General features: G+C 38.8%; 1 protein-coding gene and 1 non-coding gene across 2 annotated transcripts in view; both read right to left on the bottom strand.

Moving 5' to 3' along the window:
- LOC138243434 (uncharacterized) overlaps window positions 1-13,547 on the bottom strand; it is a 421,149-nt gene that overhangs the window by 66,303 nt on the left and 341,299 nt on the right. The window lies entirely within an intron of this gene.
- On the bottom strand, window positions 10,027-10,099 carry trnak-uuu (transfer RNA lysine (anticodon UUU)). The gene has a single exon. It is a non-coding gene; the product is annotated as a tRNA-Lys (tRNA).

Below are 13,547 nucleotides of genomic sequence, written 5' to 3'. Positions count from 1 at the left end.
TGAGTATCACATTAGTAGGTATGTGTCCTTAATAATTTAAGGGACATTCAGTTATATACAAACGGGACAGAGACAAAGTAATAATCCTATTTTAACGTGTCCTGCATTTTAACTTATTGAACAGATAAATTGAAATGTTCTGATTCAGAGCCCCTGCAGTTCGTGCACCACAACAATGCTCCTGAGCCCCGCACTGAGCACACGATCAGCTGAGCTCTGACTTTGTTCAGCACGACTCTTTGTTGCGGTTGAGCTCAGAGCTGGAGATGATCTCCATATTCTACCACACTAACTAGTCCTAAACATAGTACATAGTAAACATAGTAAAGCACACTCTGAATCGATCTGAATATTTGATTTCCAGGATCAATTTAGGCAACAACAGGCAACGTGGCGCTTCTCCAGCAAAGCATTTCTTAGTTTTGTGAACTACTGGTGCTTTAAACACACTGACCTATGAAACTAATCAGGATGGCCAAGTGGTCTAAGGTGGCAGACTCAAGGACTCCTGTCTTTCTGTTGCTTGGGTGTTCTGCTCTCTGAATAGAGGCATGGGTTCAAATCCCATTCCTGACAGCTCTGTCATTTTTCCCGTCTTGTTGTGCTCGCTGACAACGACAGGAAGAGGAAAACGGAGAGAACGGTTTGTGGGCACATGGTGGGCAGGGAAATGCTTCATGAGCACTTACACATTATTAGCAGAAAGTCAAATAAGCTTTGATTTCTGCCTTAAGAACTGTTTGGCGTGGCTGTAATCGAGTAAAGATTTACGGCCAAGGTATGCATTCAAAGGTGAAACACCGAAATATAAATCCAGAAGATTTATTAAAACATATGGTTTTCCTTGCGGTTTCTCCTGTATTTAATTAAATGTGGCATGTGAAATCAACCTGTAGCCCTACAGAATGCAGAGTGACAGCTCCCCGTGAGGAACACACGTGTCCTCCCTCTGTTATGACCTTCATACACTCCTCTTTACATTAAGCACTCCTCTTAACTCTTAGCACAACATTAAAGTTTCACAGACAGAAGCAGTACGCCAGCACAACCGATATTAAAACACAGTACGATTTGCACTGACTGGAAAGTGATCAGCAGACGTTATGCTTGTTCCCTGCATAACGCTAAAGGTGGCAAAGCGCATTTGGGTTGAGAGGATGCAATACAGCTTTTGTTTCCTGCCTTGATGTCAAGCTGAAAGTATCTCTAAAAACTTTGCTTAGGTTCTCAAGAGACTGTCAAAACACAATTCCACTGATTGCTTTCCAATTCAGAAGAAAATGGGTCACAGAAGCATCTGGTAGCAGGAGGATTTAAACCCACGCCCCCAAAGACACTGGAGCTTTAATCCAGGCACCTTAGACCGCGTGGCCACATTACTTCCTAAACCTCTCTCTATGTCTCATTACTTGTTCGTAGAAAGCCAGGTGGCTTTCTGAAAACTCTACTGTCCAGGCAAATGTACATGCTGATCTACGGGGCTCTTTTCTACACTGAGCTGCTCATTTGAAATCCAGAAGGCAACACAGACGCGCTCCTATACCAAGAGTCAAGCCTAGACCGCCTGGGTGAAAAACCAGGAAACCTAAGCACTAAACCATACTAACAGAGTTTGAAAAGGAGCTCTGTAATATTCACAAATACTAAGACAAGGTATAAATACTCCATAGGTTTAAGATTCAGGAATATGAATTGGAGTTTACAATTGGAGTTTTTATGTTTCGTATGATTTAGCGACTTTTTTACAATGTGTAAAAAAAACAACACACCTAAATGACAAAGCCACAGAGAAAAACAAATTGTGTTTTAAGTAATTTTAAAGGCTCGAGATAACATTGCACTATAAACGCAAATGTTTTTCTTCTTTGTGGCGCTTACTTTTTGTTGCTTTAATGAATTTCATATAGTTTATTTCTGACATAAGACATAACAAGCTTGTGTATTTATGACAAAAAAGCAGGGCAACAATTTCCATCGACCTTTAACTTGAAATTGTTAAAAAGTAAGTTAAATGCACATTTAACTTAATAAATATATTTTCTCATATAATTGTGTGTTTTTTGTTTAAAACTCCTTCATGAATGGTTTAACAGACACTTTGCATAATTAAAAAAATATATATTTACGAATTTTAACGTTTTATACAATAAAGTTTTATTGTGAACATGAACCCTGTTTATCGATATCACCAGTACAGTTCTGGATTTTATTCTGCCTTCCTATGCACATATGAATTTTCTTTCACACAACAGCTCGCATGTGTGGTACTGTAGCTGATTAGCACCAGGGAGAAAAAGAATGTTGTTAGGTTTTAAATGATAAACCATTTGCATGTATACAATGCGTTGTCGCAGACACTGGGACATCCTCTGTTTAAACACCTGTCGTTTTCTCTAATATTGGCTCCTGTGTTTCGATCCATTTGTGAGAGGAGAAGACACTGAAAAAGTCCACGTGAAAGTGGATTTTGCACCTGTGCCAGTGCTGTAGTGGTATCATACAGACACCCATACAAATCCATCACACGTTGGAAGCTCTGGAAGGCAACGTAAAATATTGCTCTGTCCGTTGGTGGATTAGGTATGCACGTTTTTTTCAATGTAAAATGCAATGTACAAAAATCAAATTTGATTCAAAATCGATTAATGTAAAAACCGATAAAGATAATGTTTTTATCTAGTTTTATCTATATCTAGTTTTTCAAAGGTCTATTTAAAAAAAATGTTTATCGCGATTGTGAAAGTTAGAGAAGGTGTACCAGCGCGTGCCTACATATCGCCAGCTTCAGTCTCGCCTGTAGCTGCGAGAAGGTTAAAAGCGCACAAGTGATCTGTCTTTCGTCCAAATAATTGCTGGATTAGTAGGAGGCAGAGCACTATCCAGCAGTTGTAGACGGTGCTCGGGGAAGAGCTAATTCTGTTTTCAGCACAGGGAGCAAGAATAAGCTCAGTCCGGCTCCCAGCAGAATCCATTCTTGTTTGGATACTGGGCGTCTGAGGCTCTTTGGATCGCAACGTGAAAAAAATAAATAAAAAAAAAACAATTGCTCACATCGTGTGACTTCCACGAGAGGAAGGGAATATATCACTTAAAAAAATCAGAACTGAATATTTGGCCTCATACTTATAAAATTATTAAAATAATAATTAAAATATCAGATTGTGTTTCTGCAACATTTCGTGCACAGAACGCTGTATTTAACAATAAAACAAGAGTCGCAACGAGGCCTTTCCACGCAATCTGGGGTATTTTCCCCTTTTATATTTTTGCCACTTTATATCGAACCTGTTATACTCCCAAAAGTGCAGAGTAGCTTGTAAATAAAAATGTACAATTCACCGCTGGTATAAACAGATTGTGTGTATATAAACAGAAAGTGTGCCGGGGTTACCTTTGTAAGCATTTGTTTAAAAACACAAAAACTACAAACTTAATAATATAACGATACAAAATCAATACCAAATCATAAAGCCAATTAAGTACTTATCCTTTGAATCAAGCATTCTGTTGGGGTGGCATTCTAATAACTGTTGGGGTGGCCCAACCAGTTATTAGATTTAGGGGGCAAACACTTTTTCACACAGGGCCATATAGGTTTGGATTTTTTTTCCCTTAATAATAAAAACCTTCATTTAAAAATTGCATTTTGTGTTTACTTGTGTTATCTTTGTCTAATATTTCAATTTGTTTGATGATCTGAAACATTTCAGTGTGACAAACATGCAAAAAAATAAGAAATCAGGAACTTTTTCACACCACTGTATCTACAAAAAAAAACAAGACATTTGTATATACTTTTGAATTACAAAGCAGACAGAGTAGTCCCTGAATTCAAAGATCAGATCTTGGCCAAAACAAGACAATCAGACAGTAGCTGAATTCGGAACAAGAGCTTCTGCTTCGTGGTTTATTGAGCTTTGGATCAACGTCTGAGTGAAAATGATTTGCTATTTTAACTCTTTCGTTAAAGTATACAAAAAGCACCTTCCTTCAAGCCAGATACGAACCAGTGACAGAAGGATTCGCAACTGTTCCTACTACAATCCTCCACCCTACCACCTGAGCTATTAGGCGCTTCTTTCTGGCACATACTGCCGAATATAGTGAAATGTTTTTGGTGATTTAGATCACAGTTCGACATCAAGTTTTTAACTTGTTTCCTTAGTCTTGTTTACCTTGAATTTAAGCCACAAATCAGGTTTCTACAGTATGAACTTCCGGGGATATTACAAAATGTTTGATGGGGCATCAATCATTCCAGGCAGATATTGACACCTTTTTTTCTCGAGGGATCATATTAAACATTTCATTAGTCTCGAGAGGAGGATCACCATGAGACACAAAACTGTTTCTTTTTGTCTTTATTAGAAAGTAGCGTTTGTGCTATATTAATAATATTTTCGTTGAAATATAGAAGTTGTAATTTTTAAAACTTATATTTGAATCGAAATGTGGTTTTGAGTTCATGTAATTAGTTTGTGTTTGTCATTACAATATATATATATTGCCATGTTACCAGAATTTGTAGCTTTAATACTTGTGTTTTTTTATGATGATTAGCCATTTGCTTATTACAATATTGTATATAATGTATAATTTGAACTACATATTTTTCAGGTGTGAATAATTGTATATTTTAAGAATAAATTTCTAAAACAAATCATTGGCTTTATTTACTAGTTTCTACACCTATAAAATCTATCTTTGATGTATCTTTGGTGTCTGTGAGCGTGTGTCTATGAGTATGCTTAGTGTCTTTTTGTTTCTGTGAATGCATGACTGAGAATGTGTGTGTGTATGGTTTGTTTCCATGAGTGTGTGGTGTCTGTTAGTGTGTAGTTTTATATTTGTAAGTGTATGTGTGGGCATGTCTGTCAGTGTGTGTAGTGTCTATGTGAGTATTAATGATGATAGCATTACTGATAGTTTTAGTTTTATCATCATGTTAGTTTTCATGAGAGTATTACTGTTATTATAAGTATTATTAGTCTAGTAGTAGTTTTTGTCAGTGTTAGTAACAATGATAGTGTAAGTTTTGGTGATAGTGTTACTGTTGTAATATTAGCAGTATCTGCATTAGTGTTAGTTATAGTGTACCTGTACCCAAGAGTGTATGCGGTGTCTATTTGCATATATAGTATCTATTTGTGTATCTGTGAGTCTGTGAGTGTACATATGTAAGTGTGTGAGTGTCTTATTGTGTGTATAAATGTGTGATGTGTCTGTGAGTGTAAATGTGTGTGAGAGTGTAGGTGTTTATCTATCAGTGTGTGTGTAGGTGGGCTTGGGTTCCACTGGTGTGTCTGACAGAAGTGACCCATCACCAGGTGTTGAGTTCCAGAGCCACTTGCAAATAAAAACACTTTCTAGAGTTCTGCCCAATGTCCAGAGAGCTGTGTCCTCTGTTTTTATCAGTATTAGTAATAATGACAGAAGTAATTACCACGCAAATGATTAACCAAAACAGACATCAGAAAATATCGCCTTTGCAATGATGTCACTCCTATTCTTCATGAATTTTCTTTAATGACAGGATATTTCTGTGTCTGAGTGCCTGCTGCGAATAGTGTGACAAGCAATTTCTTTCCAATATTTTCTAGTTCAGTTATTTATCGCATATGAAATATTATTCTCAAAAAGAATATTTTACCTGCAAAGTCACAGTGAAACTACTACGGCGAATGAACTTTTTATGGGTGGAAAACATTCAAAAGACTTAATGCTCCAGGGAAGGCTTGAACACAAAACCTCATTATAACTCCACTGTGTACAGCTACATGCATACCACACACTAACCATCTGTGCCACTGGACCTCTGTAAGGCAGGCTCCTACACCGATTGTAAAACTGGCACAAATGTAGGGCGAACTATGGGGTTTTGGCTGTGGATACATCTCCACATGGGGGAAAGGGACAGTAAAATAGTAAGGTAAATAAAAGATACTGAAATATACAGTATGTGCTCACTGTAATGTAGGAAGAGGTGGTCAACAAGCAAAACAGCTTTGCGGATAATCTGAAGGGGACATTGTTTTGTGTCAATTAGCCCACGGATTTTGCTTCATGTGCCTTAAGCTGTGCAATTTGTATGATTGTTGAATGAGATTGGTTTCTTCACAAGCCTGGTCAATTGCCAGTGGAGAGCTTCACGATGCACACCTTCATGAAGACTCTTTCTTCATGAAGACTTTAAGATTTCATTGTCAAGTCGCCTCCTTTGCATACAATAGTAGCACTAACACTTAGAGAAAGGATAAGAAGTGGCTTTTATCAAGTGATTGCAGGTTGTTTGACTGAGGATCCTTGTGTGCTGAACTGGCCTCTGGAGAAGTGTAGTGCAGTAAAAGAGATTTGTGTCACTCAAGACTGTAAAGGAACAGAACAATACAATTACAATACTTTTATGAGAGTAAATAATACTGGTGCATCACAGTTCTTATAATGGTGAAAATAGGAGCACCTTCTCTACATTTTTGACTGAAGTATTTAAACGGCAAGAAATACTATCACTATGCAATTAATTAATGCAGTTGAGCTCCTCTAAATGTTCTAGTCTGATGAAACAATGTATAGAATTAGGTGACAATATCGGAATTAATTCAAATGCACAAGATTAATTTTCAGCTGCAAAAATACGCTCGAAAATATTTTACAAGAAAGAAACCTTACATTCACCTAAATCAACATTCACCCTCTACATTAGCAGAGAACAGCAGGACAGTTAGTTTGTGTCACTGGACACTCTGTCACAGAGGCTGATCTCTTCAGACTTCAATGAGTCTTCCAACTTGTCGTAGCTGTTGAAGAAGCACCTGCTGAATCTCAACCAAGATTTCCTGAGAAATCGTTCAGCGAGTGATTCCTCCCTCTGGACTCTGCACTGAGCTGAAAGCTGCGCGAATTCCTCACTGTATGTCCTGTAACTGTTACATGCGCTCTTGTGTAGATTATCTACTTGGAGAAATGTGACAAGAACACATTGAACTTTTTCCATATGTGAAGGAAAATGCTAAAGAGCCTGAAAACTTTGAACATTTAAGTTTGCGTGCTTTATATACTGTATATTCTTTACTATACTTTACTTTACATACGTGGGGTGGAGCAGTGGCTCTGTGGCTCAGGATCTGCGCCTGTGGTTGGAAGGTTGCTCGTTCAAATCCCTCTGCCAGCAGAGGAATCCTACTCCACTGGGCTCCTGAGCAAGGCCGTTAACCCCAACTGCTCCAGGGCACCATACAATGGCAGATCCTGTGCTCTGACCCCAGGCTCTCTCCTTATCTGTGTGTCTCATGGAGAGCAAGCTGGGGTATGCAAAAAGATCATTCCTAATGCAATAAATTGTAAAGGGATAATAAAGTGATGTTATGATTATTATTCCTTACAGCAGAGCAAACAAATTGTTACAAAAAACACCAGCTAATGTCCACCAGCGGAATTAACATTAATATACTGTAAAGTGCTGTTACTTGGGAGTGTTAATCTACAGATAAATTAAACAAATGGCATTTATAGCTCTAAAGAGGTTGACATAGACGTCTGTAACAGATCTTTTCAGTTCATTGCTGTTCCTCTGACTTGGTGAGCCTTTGGAATTTTAAAAGCGTTTTGCTTGCCTCTCATGTGGTCTGTGTACCAGTCCATTAAGAGCCGCACTATCACTGTGTCGTGTGTGGTCCTACAGAACTACACAGCTATCTACTGGAGTCGTCTTCTGTCCACTGCAGTTGAGAACAGATTTAATACGGAGCTGTGCAGAAATTTCTGCAGCAAATATCGCTGCAGAACTAGCCCGTGCACAACAACGAAGAGAAAAAGAAATACCACAGGGTCGCCCATAAGAGGGAAAAATAGATATCAATTGTTCAAACAATTATTCTCATGTCTCATGTTATTTTTCTTGCCATAAGAACAGTGGGATTGCTCAACTGTATTGTTCCCCAAATGGTTGAATAATAATAATAATAATGATAATAATACTGGTGGTAGCTGATGGTTCTTGTCCGTGGCCGAGTGACCTGTGCGAATAAAGTATGTTGATTTATTCTCCTCAAGGCATCGCTTTAGCAATTCAAAGAGCGTCGGTTTTAACCCATTCAGTGCTTATTTCAACTAACGCCATGTTCCTTTTTCTAGGTCTTCAAATAGTTTACAATGTAGAGGTATCTTTAGTAATAAGAAAAAAGCTGCACCTCGGAGATCCATCTCACAAAAGCAGATTTCTTAAAGTGCACTTATGAGCTGTAGAATCTGAAGGAGTTCTCTCTCCTGGATATTAAACATGCAGATAATGAAATCAGTGATTTATGATTTCTGCAACCTTCCAATAAATACATCTAAAACATGTAACAAACCCATTATGCAGCTCCAGTGGCGCAGTTGGTCAGTGCATCGTACTTATATCGCAGTACATAGTGAAGTCATGCTGAGGTTGTGAGTTCAAGCCTGCGTCAGTTTTGCCTGTGATTTCAGCTGCAGAAACTTTCTGTTGGATTTAGGTTGGTTCTTCTGTTACTTTTTCCGCTCGATGGAGCTTTATTAATGCAGGCACACCTGCTTCCTCTGCATTTGATTTTATCGCTGCTCACAAACCAACATACTGCAGACACCTCTGATACTGTCACTGCTTGTGGGCCACGTGTTCCTGCTGTCAGCCTGCTATACCATGCTCATGCGTGTCTAGAAAGATTACTGCTCTAGTACAAGAGCGAAAGACTAAACGAAATCGCACCCACTTTGAAAAAATCACATTTGACAAACCATAGGATGACAAGAATGGGATTCTTTGGTTGTTTGAGTACATAAATCAAATACACTGTGTTCAGCATATTCACATCAGGCACTCTGACAGAGATAAACCCAGAGAAATTCTTCTCACATTTTAATCTGTAACTGCAGGATTCAACAAATTGTTTTCACTTACAATCTCAACTTCACTTACAATTTTTAAACAATTTACAAAGCCCACAGTGGATGACATTTGGTTCCGGCACACATCAGTGGCTTGGAATATCATTGTAATATTTAATTTGCTTTCCCGTCACACCACTTTTATTAATAATGAAGTTTATCAATACACGTTTGTTTAAAACATGTCATTTATTATTGATACAGTTTCATTCTGTATTTATTAGGAGCTGTATCACAGCTAATGCATGTAAAGCCTTAAGTATGTGATAGTGAGAGTTCAGTTATTCCAGGGTGTGAAGAGAACTCAAATTTTGTAAATACCTGTACATATTTTAATAGAGTGTAAATCTTCAAAGTGTTCTGTCACTTCAAAAGCAAATTACAGGAGCAGGGATTGAACCCACATAGACATTTGCTTATTGTGCTTAAGTCCAACACCTTAAACACTCAGCCATCCCTAAAAACAGTTTCAGCTCTTTGTTACACAGTTCATTGAATATATTTGTTCATTGAATATATTAATTTAATATATTTGTTATATTTTTGAATGGAATGGTACTGTACACTGGTGGTTCCCAGGGGAAAACAGGGTTATTGAGCCATTGGGTATTCTGAGAATAAATTGGGTGGGTGAATGTAATCGTGTGATAAAGTAAAACAGTCTTCTTAGATGAAGCGCTACAGATGCAGCCCCTGAAAGTGTATAAGACTTAAAATTTATAGTACTGCTGACACACATGGAGCCTCTACATCAGACTGAAATAGCGATGTGTTTGCTTAATTGTGCTGAGGATCTCCTCATGAATCTGTCTCATTCATCAGTGGAAATAGAAGCCGTCACTGTAAACTTGGACGTGATGTTCCACAGTGTGCCTTTCCTCTTGTTGTATTCAAGAGTACTCACTGTGTGAGCTCCTCACTGCATTTCCTTTTCTTTTCCTGTGATTATCTACATGGAGTGTGGTGACAAAATAGTCTTGAACATTTTCGGTTTGTGAAAGGAAACACTAAAGAAAATACAAGTGATTAACTTTTAAAATATCGACAGTACAGCTAGAAGAGTGGAACATAAAATACGATTTATAATTAAATTCACAATGCACTTAAGGAAAACACAAACGCCTGAACATGGACTTGAACCCTGGACCCTCAGATTAAAAGTCTGATGCTCTACCGACTGAGCTATCCAGGCTCTGGAAAGTGAGTGCCACTGTCGGGATCCTCGCAAGTCACATGTCTCTTCTTGTGCCGAAGCGCAGTCATACAGTACCTGACCCGTCTGGAATGACCGCTGATAGACTTTATCCAGAAGCGACGGCACCACTCCCAGTAGAATGAGTGAGAAATACAGCATGACATGGGGAGGTAAGGGGCTCCCACTATTCATCTTTCCTCACATTACTGATTTTTTCAATAGCATTTTGACCTTATTTCACAGTCAGATTTTTTCGCATTTAATAAGATCTTAAAATCAACAACATTAAGAACGAAAACAAATGGAACATTTTTTGGAACAACAATTAAAAAAAACGTTTCAATGCCTTGGTTCTATAAGTGTGCATACCCTTTATAAAGGGAGTTGTAACTATGGTGAAATTTAAAGAGCATTTCTGTAGAGAAAAAAACATTTTTTCTGCCTTGATGTTAAGCTCAGGGAGCCTGCCTTTTAGAAATTATATCTCTAAACACCTTGCGCAGCCTCCCGAGAGACTAATAAATATTGTTTTGAGAAATTGGCTCACACACCGGAAGGCACTAACGTTTCTCTTCGTTAAAGTATGTCAGTAACTGTTTAACCCAAAATGTTTGTAATTGTGAATTTGTTAAAATTCAATAAATAGTCTATCAGCAGCAAGAAATTATTATGAAAGTAAGATTTTTTTATATCATAAACTGTAAGACATGAAGAGAGTTTACAGGTCGTATCCTTCGCTTTGTCTTTTAAATTAAGCGTTCGGGATTCAAACCTGTGTTCGGACTGTTGTGTTTCTTGAATTTCTTGCAATCATCAAATGTCGTTGTTTGGTCCATCAGTTTTTTTCTCGGTTGTACAATGGAATTCGCGCAGTTTTCAGCTCAGTGCGGAGTCCAGAGGGAGGACTCGCTCGCTGAATGATCTCTCAGGAAATCCCGGGTGAGATTCAAAAGGTGTCTTCTTCAACAGCCACGACACATCTGAAGACCTCTGGATTTCCTGAATATGACATAAAATTAGTTCAAATCATTTGGTAGTTAACAGAACTAAGTGCCTTAGAGGTACATTTAAAACAGCAGAGCAACACCGTAGCACTTCGAGTGTGCCTGAGTTTAATTGTGTGAACTTGGCTCTCTATGAACACGAGCAAAGAGTTCACATTCAACAGAAGATTGCAATGTGAGCACAGTAATATAAAGCACCTGGAGATGCTGGGACCTCATACAGGCAAAGCATGCGCTTTACCACTGAGGTATATCCCCAACAGACTTATTAACAGAACTGAGATGTGCTGATGCTCCCTGAACACAATCCACCACTAACGAAGGATGCCTGCAGTTACCCGCTTTTGCGTTTCCTCTACTACAGAGTAAATTCATAGGAATGAAGAAATAAGGAAGGAAAAATAACAGCATCGAAACTTCCAGAGATTGGTTAAAATGAACCCGTTATTTTTATATCCAGTCACACGGGCGACGATGATTGATTTATCGACGGGGAGTGCTTTTTTACCTACTGTTACGATCCCTGCCTCCCGGCAACGGAAGAGGCAGAAGTAGGCGTAGCCCTAATCCATCAGTTTACCTATCAGTTTTCCTATTCACCACCACACCCCCGTCTCATCCTACTTAAACACCTGTCTTTCCCTACCTCGTTGCTCAGTATTGGTTTTCCTTTCGAGCTTCCTGGTTGCGCTACTCCTACTCCTACTCCTACCCTGTGTTCTTCTTGGCTTTCGGTTTACGGTTTTCTCCCTTTTGACTACGGCTTTTCGGATCACGGCTTGGCTTCGTTACTTACGCTCTGTTTTGGATCTCTGGCTACCCCCGGACTATAGGATTGCTCTTTTGTCTACGATTTCGGATCACGCTTCGGCTTCGGTAACTCGTTCCCTTTTGGATCTCTGCCTTCCCCTGGACTCTCGGCTCGTTTCTTCGACTACGGCTTTCTTTGGATCACGGCTAGGCTTTGTCAGCTCCTGGAAGTGGGTTCTCTCACTGGTTTCGGTCCCTCTTACCGAATCCATAACACCATAACACCTCCTCACTCGACTACCTTGATTAAACTACACATAGAACAACAGCAGTACTGATGATTTTCATGGACCGACTTGTTTTGTACAACTCGAGTGATAAACTCCTGTCTGCAAATATTGTAGAAGAATGAAAAAGGGCGAAACAATGCTCCAACCACAGGAATGGTAACAGGAAGGATCATGTTATTTAATATGTCCTTTGGAGATGCCTTGTCAACACACACAGGCGTTAGAGCTGGACAAATAATTGATAGTGGTGTTTGTAAACAATCATGGAACATTATTTCTAACCCAGGAAGAAAGGAGCAGACTTAAACTTTAAGAGACAGAAACGACACCTTATCACAGCTAACATTAATTAAAATGACATCACAACAAAAGAGCGGAGCCTTGAGTGATTCAAATTAGTTTTCATTGGACGTCTGTCTCTTCATAACTTTGTAGGTGAGAGGGAGGATTGTGGAAATGTGCCGGTGTTTCTCAGAAGTGCGTTGGTGGTATAGGTGCCTTCTAAATAATTGAGCCGGGTTTGAATCCCGGTAAGTGCATCCCCAAATCTTTTCAAGAAAATCTGTGATCCGGTAACATATCTTTTGAAACTAGCATTCAAGGTAGGATACGTGTTCTTAAATACCGAAAAACTATATAAGGAAAAAGCACATCTCTGTACACAAGACGGCAGTGCGATCTTAGAATTCCTGTGTTGTTGACGGATTCAGACTTCTCAGAGGTCTTTGCTCACCAAATAACTTTGCAGCTGAGGAAGAGCACCCCGGAAAATACCAAACACAACCAGCGAGCGCGTTGGTTGCTCTTGCTCTTAATGCAAGGAGCTGTTTTTTTTAATCATTATTAACCAAAAACAGCAGCACAGGTAGGTCGCATTTGTGATTATGTCACTTCTCTGCTTCAGCAAGGTCAATAAAAGACTCTGAAAGTAGTAAAGCAAAATTGAACTCAAAATCATATTAGGAATTCTGAGCGAAACATCCATACAGGTAATCCAATAAGAATGTTGAAATATTTGAATATCATCTCTCTATATATTTCACTGATTTTTACCAGGAGTAAAACTATTGGATTGAAGGAATGCTAACCGCTGGGTTAAAATGTATAGTTGTTATTTGGAGAAATCTGTAAACTCGTGATCTTATATGTTTTAAAAGACAGCACAGGAAAAAACGACAGTGCTGATTATTTTCCAGAGGCGGAGCACTGATGACCTATCCGAGCTGATTGATAAAGCCCACCCAGTGGATACTCTAGCAGAACGTCAAAGAACATTCACCTCTGTATCCAAAGAAACCACAGGAACAACATCAGGAAGCACAATTAATTCCCCTTTTAATTTTTTCCTGTAAGGTATGCTATGTGAATTCATGAAGTTAATCCTCTGATCTCTTTTGAGCA

Source organism: Lepisosteus oculatus, chromosome 14 (assembly GCF_040954835.1).
Source record: "Lepisosteus oculatus isolate fLepOcu1 chromosome 14, fLepOcu1.hap2, whole genome shotgun sequence".
Taxonomy (NCBI): Eukaryota; Metazoa; Chordata; class Actinopteri; order Semionotiformes; family Lepisosteidae; genus Lepisosteus; species Lepisosteus oculatus.
The sequence above is the reverse complement of the archived record's forward strand: the minus strand, read 5'-3'. Positions and strand labels throughout refer to the sequence as shown.